The 7865-nt window shown below is 39.3% G+C and overlaps 1 protein-coding gene across 1 annotated transcript in view; it reads right to left on the bottom strand.

Annotated features, from left to right (window-relative positions):
* Window positions 1-2166, bottom strand: part of LOC145267001 (tropomodulin-2-like) — a 119225-nt gene extending 117059 nt beyond the window's left edge. The window contains exons 1-2 of the mRNA XM_080122902.1: window positions 2143-2166; window positions 1928-2027 (exon numbers count right to left, since the gene is read on the bottom strand). The gene's annotated coding sequence lies outside the window, so the exon portion shown is untranslated. The remainder of the gene's footprint in view (window positions 1-1927; window positions 2028-2142) is intronic.
* Between the last annotated feature and the right edge of the window lie 5699 nt (window positions 2167-7865).

Raw genomic sequence — 7865 nt, 5'->3', positions numbered from 1 at the left:
TCGTGTGCGCGCGAGAGAAATAGCTAGAGAGATTGAGAGAGAATCACGAGTCAGACGTAAACATGCCGGTCATTTAATATTATCTATTTAATTAATAGATTTAAATGGCTGACATGGGCTTACTATCGTGATCCTTCTGAATTCGAAAGTGGCTTTGAAGCCTTTGAACTGCCGAGTACAAAGATGAAAACCATTACATTAAAGACCACTTGTGTGGTTAAACACTCATTTTCGAACGCGGCCCTGTTGTACAAAATACGCGATTAATCCAATGACACTGATAAAGCACAGATGTCGAAGGAATGAATAAGCAGACAGAGAATTATGGCACTTGCGTAGTCAGTCTCGAGTACTGATGATGGAGAATCCCCAGTCAGTCCCGAAAATGGTCGAAGCAGCTGACGATTTGGAAGTTGAAAAAAATAAATGTAAAAAGGCAGACGATGCTAAAGCATGCTAAGAGACGGTTACATTGGGATTAGAGTAAAAAAAAAAAAAAAACTCCTCGGTTTAAAAAAAAAAAAAAAAAGTCATCAAAAAGGAAAATAAACAAACAAAAAGGTTTTCAAATCGTAAACTGCTACGGTCATTTCTGGGACTGAGTCTAGATTCTCAGTCGATACTCTGGTTTGACTGCAAAAGTACTGAAATCTTTTTGATGCGCGTTGCTTACTAAAAAACTAAATAAATAAATTACATAGAAAAGGGAACGGAGCTTTTGTTGTTAAAACAAGTTCTGATTTTGTGTGTGTTTTAATAAATTTTATTTTGAGGCTTCCACATTTAAGGTGCTTGTTAAGAGTCGACACATCGATTTTTTTTTTTTTTTTTTTTTTTTTTGATATGTTGCAAAACAATATAATTTATGTCGAAAATAGTAACATATCCAAAAATTGCGAAATTTCATAGAGTAGAAAATTATTTATAGTTAAAAGTTATACAGAAAATTGGGGAAAATAGCATTTTATCTAGATGTGGTGAACACTTTGAAGATTGCGAATACAGGGGGCATACTTATATCCGTTTCGCCACTTTAATGGCTGAGATTTTGTTTTAAACCATATCAGTAGACCCCCCTTTTTTTTTTTTTTTTTGCTAAAAACTCAATAACAGTTGTTTTACTCGAATTTTTGAATATTACTATTTTCGACATGACAAGTATTGTCGTTTTTGCTTAAAACCATATATTGAAAAAAAAAATCGATCTGTCGACTTTATCTTAACAAGAATCGAATTTAACAGAATTGTTAATTTTTATAGCAGTCAAAAAGAAAGAACATTTAATGTATCAATGGTAACGTTTAAACAAATAAACATTTAAAAAAAAAATGGAAAAATCAATTAGAACTTACTTATATTCAACCAAAAATTAAATCAACGTCAGAGACAGAAAGGAATAAAATTAAAAAAAAAAAAAAAAAGATTATAATTATCGAATAAAAACAAAACGAAATCTTTCTTTTAAATTAAATTATTAAAAATAAAAAATTAAAAAAAAGGGAGAAAGTTACCCTTTTGGGCTTCCATATAAAAAAAAGGTAATTGTCTATTTTTTGTACATAAAAAAAGAGATTTTTAATGTAATAAATATTAACTTCACAAAACTGGTCTTTAAATTAGAATTAATATGTGTAAATTATTGTAATAAGAATTAAATTGTTTAAAAAATAAGCTGAAAATCAATTTTAATTTGAAAAAAAAATGACGAGAAGTCATTTTTTTTTTTTAGGAAAACCGCACGCCCTTGTTGAACATTTTACTGCTAATAATAGCTTTAAAACTATTACTACTAATAATAATAAACTAAAAATAAAATAAAAAAGCAACGGCAATCTCTTTAATGATTCTACTTTGATATTCTCAAAGAAGCCGGTAGGTAAAAAAGAAAGAAAGGTAAGCCAAAAATATATATTTTTATTATTCTTACCTGTTACTTGTTAGTAAGTAGTAAACGTTCCCGACTTTCTGTTCGGCTCCTTCGAGTCGTCGTCGTACGATACAAACCGAATGAACGATTCTCAGCGAATCTGATTGGACAAAAATAAACATTTTTTAAATCTAAAATGTTTTATTAATGATCTTAAATAAATTTTTTATAAAAAATAAATTTATAATTTTCGCGTATAAATTTCTTTGTTTTACTTCTAAATATAAATATCGAGGAAAAAATTATTATTATTTATTTACTGCTGAAATTTGTCGGTTGTGGGTGACTAATGGCGATAACTTTTCGTCTGCTCTCTCTCTCTCTCTCTCTCTCTCTCTCTCTCTCTCTCTCTCTCTCTGTGTATTGTTTCGTCTGCTTTACGGCGTTAGATATTAAATATAAACATTTCTTTTTTAAAGCATTTTTTAAAAAAATATATTATAATATATATTTGTATTAAAAATTATAAATAATTTACATGCATATGTTTTTAGTGTTTTTCAATTCTTGTTAATTATTGACCGGCTGCGATTTTCTCTTTTTCGTCCTTTTCTCTCCTTTCTCTCTCTTTCTTTCTTACTGTCTTTCTCTCATTGTCTCTCACCTCACACGTATACATGCACTCTCATTCTCTTCTTCACTCTCTCTCTCTCTCTCTCTCTCTCTCTCTCTCTCTCTCTCTCTCTCTTTCCCTTTCGCTATCCCCGCTTATTCTCTCTCTCTCTCACTCACTCCCCATCCATCTCTCTCAGTCTCTTTCTCAGTCTTTCCCAATCCCCCCTATCTACCTTTCATTTTCTCTCACTCTTACTCCCCCTCTCTTTCTCTCTCTCTCTCTCTCTCTCTCTCTCATTCACTCTCTTTCGCTCTTATTCACCTTCTTTTCTTAGTTCGCTTTCTCCTTTTTCCTTTCTATCTCTTTCTCTTTCTCACTCTTTTTCATTCTTCTATTCTTTCCTCTTTCTCCCTCTCATTCAGTCTATCATTTTCATTCTCCTCTCTCTCCAATCCCTCCCCCCCCCTCTCTCTCTCTCTCTCTCTTTCTCTCCAATCCCTTTCCCCCCTCTCTCTCTCTCTCTCTCTCTCTCTCTTTCCAATCCCTATTGCCCTTTCTCTCTTTGATCCCTTTCCCTCTCTATTTCACTCTTCAATTCCTTACCCCTCCTCTCTCTTTCTCCTTAATCCCTTCCTCTCCCTCTCTCTCTATCTCTCTCAAATCCTCCTTCTCTCTCTCTCTCTCTCAAATCCTTCCTCTCATTCTCTCTCTTTCACTGTCTGCTTTTGTCTTTCTTTCTCTCTTTTTATATCTTCTTTTTTTTTTTCGAACATATTTATCATAAATTTGTATTGGTTTGCCCGTTGAATTATGAGCCTCTAATCGTCCCAAAACAAACAGCGCATATCATAATGGATAGAAAGATGGTAGCAATTTTCTAACATTCATTCCAACAGTTTTAAGAGGTGGAAACTTGTTTGACCAGTGCGGAAATAAGTAGAAATCTATATAACTATAACTTTGTTTTTTTTTTATTTATTTTTTTTTTTAATGGAGACCACCACTTATCAAGGCCCGGAACCCACTCGGGGATAAGGGTTATTGCATGTTCAGTAGTCAATGGGATAGTGCCGTAGTAATCGTTAGTATTGGAGATTTGATAAAGTGTCTTACTTAAGGGAGCGATTCATCAGGAATTTGTTTATGTTGGTGTCATAATATAGGCTAAGAGACTATTAGTCGCCTAGAGTTATGCCCCTTGGCCCGTGACGTATGAATCTCGTCCACCATTGTTTCTCAGTGCAACGTTTACTACTAGACAATAAAGAACGCATTTTACACCACCTTCGAGTCTGTTTATCAATGCTTCCAAAGTATGTATTATCACGACATGGTGTCAGAAGTGGGATCCTCTAAAGAATCAAAGGAATAGTAACAATATTACCCTAAAAAAAAAAAAAGAAAGAAAAAAAAAAACGAACATTTTCGGGATCTAAAAAAAAATTAATACAAAAACACACGTGGTGTCGGTATTTTTCTCGCAATCGACGATGAATACATATTCGCAACTACCACCTCCAACAATCGATTGGAACACTTCAAATTTGGCCAAATCAATGGACCGATTTATCAGGCAAGTTCATTTATATTTCGACGGCCCAATGAAAGACGTAGATTCAGACACAAAGTTAAATTACTTGCTAATATGGTCTGGTATCGAGGGCCAGGAAATAAGTGACACTTTTCCCTTTCGACAGGGAGAAGAAAGGACATTGGATAAATATATCCAATTTTTTAAGGAATATGCGAATCCGCGATCGAACTTTCGTGTAGCTAGACACAACCTACTAAAATGTAAACAAAACGCGGATGAATCGGCACACGCATTTCTAAGTCGGCTGCGTCAGACAGCCAAACAGTGTGAATACGGTCGGACGGTGGAAGAGACCATTGTGTTGGACCTATTCATATTCGGTATTTATTTACAGTCTGCACAAAAGTCCCTAATAAGAGAAGGAAGCGATCTCACGATCGAGAAAGCACTCGGAATCGTTGAGACAGAAGAAGCCACGTGTAAACAAATGGAAGCATTACGTACAACAGCAGTAGAAGACAGCTCTACACTCGCAGTTAGAGCAAGACAGCCCAGTGGACCTACCACATGTGGTAATTGTGGCACAAAACACCATCAATATAAATGCCCAGCTAAAGGCAAATACTGCCTAAAATGCAATAAAAAGGGACACTTTGCTAAAGTTTGCCACTCTAAAATGGGAGACGAGGGGCACACACGCAGACAGTCATTCCAGCCACAGAGGAAATATAATAAGAATAAAATCCACATGGCAGCAGCACATATGGGTAGCAACGACGACAGTTCCACAGAGGAGCTGTACTTTCACACAGTAAAGGAATTACCGTTAGCGACCACAGAAGCTTTCACAAAACTGAAGATAGGCAACAGCAAAGCCCAAATAGAGGTTGACGCGAAAATCGACACAGGTGCAATGAGCAACCTGTTACCTAAACAGGTATTCAAGGAACTGAAAGGAGTACCACTGGAAAAATCAGCTATAAGGCTAATTGCGTTTGGAGGCTCAACGATAGACCAAGAAGGGACCTGTCGTTTAGGGGTCAGATCCCGCGACAAGTTCGTTAAAGCGACCTTTCACGTGGTGAAATCAAGAGACCCTATACTAATAGGACTCCAAACATCAAGAGAATTAGGGCTAGTCACCCTTAACTTGACTATAAAAACGGACACAACTCATGTGACGGACAAAGCATCCCAGCCTACTCCCCCGCACGACATGAAACCGGTCCCCGTGCAGGAACCATGTACGATGGGAAACCTTGGAGAAAGGAGGAAAATCATTGAGGAATTTCCAGACGTATTCGACTCTATTGGTTGTCTGCCAGGTGAACACACCATCCATTTAAACCCCGAAGTACCACCAGTTGTCCACCCACCACGTCGAGTCTCAATATCCCTAAAAGGAAAGTTGAAATTGGAGTTGGACTCCTTAGAGGCCCAGGGAATAATTTCCCCTGTAAAGGACCCAACGCCCTGGGTAAACTCATTCGTCTGTACCACTAAAAGGAACGGATCGGTCAGGCTATGCCTCGACCCCCGAGACTTAAATAAAGCAGTGCACAGACCACACTATGCGACTCCGACATTCGAAGAAATCAAAAAAAGAGATCGGAAATCATACGACACTCCGATACTTCGACCCTAAAGAACCAATAGTGCTACAGGTAGATGCGTCTTCAATGGGTATAGGCGCGGCTCTGCTACAAAACGACAGACCAGTAGCATTCGCGAGCAAAGCACTTTCCGGACCAGAAACACGCTACTCAAACATAGAGAGGGAGATGTTGGCTATCGTCTTTGGCCTGGAGAAATTTCACAGTTACGTTTGGGGCCACAAAACGACAATTCATACGGATCACAAGCCATTGGAATCGATAGCATTGAAAAATCTAGCACAAGCACCCCCAAGACTGGCTAGAATGTTATTGAAGGTCGAGGGATATGATTTTACTGTAAAATATACCCCAGGAAAAACAGTTCCAATTGCAGACTGCTTGTCACGTGTAGCACCCAGACCCAGTGGGCACATTGAAGGGATCGATCTCAACGTCCATAGCATGATCTCATACCTCAACTTTGCGCCGACGAGAGTTGAAGATATAAGAGTGGAAACATCCCAGGATCCACTCCTAAAGCAACTTGTAAGCATGGTATTGACCGGCTGGCCTTCCAACCGGGCTGACTGCCCAGGAATTCTCCTGCCATTCTGGAATTTCAGAGATGAGATTGGGGTCCAGGATGGAATTCTACTCAAGAGCCAGAGAATCATTATCCCAGCCTCGTTGCAAAGAGGCATACTGGAAGAGCTGCATGCTTCACATCAAGGAGTAGAGAGAACGAGGTTACGAGCGCGTTCAGCTGTGTACTGGATAGGGTTAAATAAGGACATAGAAGATATAGTCCGAGAGTGCCACACATGCCAGAAATACCAAGCCAGTATCCCGCCTGAATCAATACTCCAGCACGAAACCCCTACGTACCCCTGGCAGTACGTCAGCACAGACTTGTTCACATTGGCAGGGAAAGAATATCTGCTTGTGGCAGATCACTACAGCCGAAACCCCTTCGTACGACGCCTTCCGTCCGCCTCATCAATATCCATTATTAGAAGTATTAAGACGATATTTGAGGAACAAGGAGTGCCGGAAATCTTGTACTCGGACAATGGTCCACAATTTACAAGTAAAGATTTCAAGGATTTCGCCAGGACGTACAGCTTCCAACACAGGACATCGTCCCCACATTACCCCAAGTCTAACGGATTCGCCGAAAGAATGGTGGGAACATGCAAGAAAATTTTGACGAAGGCAGGGGAAACTGGTCAAGACAGCTACCTAGCAATGATGGCTTACAGAGCCACGCCACTGTCATCAGACATTAAGTCCCCGGCAGAGTTACTCAACGGACGAAAAATATGGACACCCCTAGTATCCAAGCAACAACTTGGCGATGAGCAGACTAGGACAGCCATACAGAAACAGAAAGATCATTCTAAGGTCTGCTATGACAGGAAACATAACAGACACCACTCCCACCTACATGCAGGACAGAATGTCTATGTCCAGCAGGAAAAAGCAAAGATATGGGAGCCTGGAAAAATTCAGCGCTCCAGCGTGACACCCAGATCCTACATAGTTGAATCTGAGAACGGTAACACCTATAGAAGGAACAGGCAGTTCCTCAGACCAGCTGGGAGGAGATCAACAACCGCAAATAGATCCGACCAACCTCGCCCCAGCGACTCTCCACCGAATCCCACCCAGAAGGAAGGTCCCCCCCCTAAACAAATCGAACAGCCGACCACCGAACAACACTCCAGCGGCACGCCTCACACCCGAACTGAGAAACTCACCCCCGAATTAAGAAGATCTCAGAGACGAGTGAATGCTCCTCAGAAACTGAACTTATAGGTTACACTATCCTAAAAAAAAGAGACAATACCATTACCCCAGAACAATGGAGACAAGCTAAATAATATATTAGAGACTATGTTATCCCTTAATCAGATAAAGGCTAAATATCGCCCTTGGACTATATACATATATATGGAAGGGAAGGGATGTCATAATATAGGCTAAGAGACTATTAGTCGCCTAGAGTTATGCCCCTTGGCCCGTGACGTATGAATCTCGTCCGCCATTGTTTCTCAGTGCAACGTTTACTACTAGACAATAAAGAACGCATTTTACACCACCTTCGAGTCTGTTTATCAATGCTTCCAAAGTATGTATTATCACGACATTGGACTTGAAGACATCGAAGTTGTAGTCAGGTGGGAAACAGGCAAACGGAATAGAATTCCACAGGCGTGCACTTCTGAGAAAGAAGCTTTGTTCATGGAATCTACA

This window comes from Euprymna scolopes, chromosome 42 (assembly GCF_053919585.1).
Source record: "Euprymna scolopes isolate OS-2025 chromosome 42, ASM5391958v1, whole genome shotgun sequence".
Taxonomy (NCBI): domain Eukaryota; kingdom Metazoa; phylum Mollusca; class Cephalopoda; order Sepiida; family Sepiolidae; genus Euprymna; species Euprymna scolopes.
This window is presented reverse-complemented; position numbering and strand designations above follow the sequence as displayed.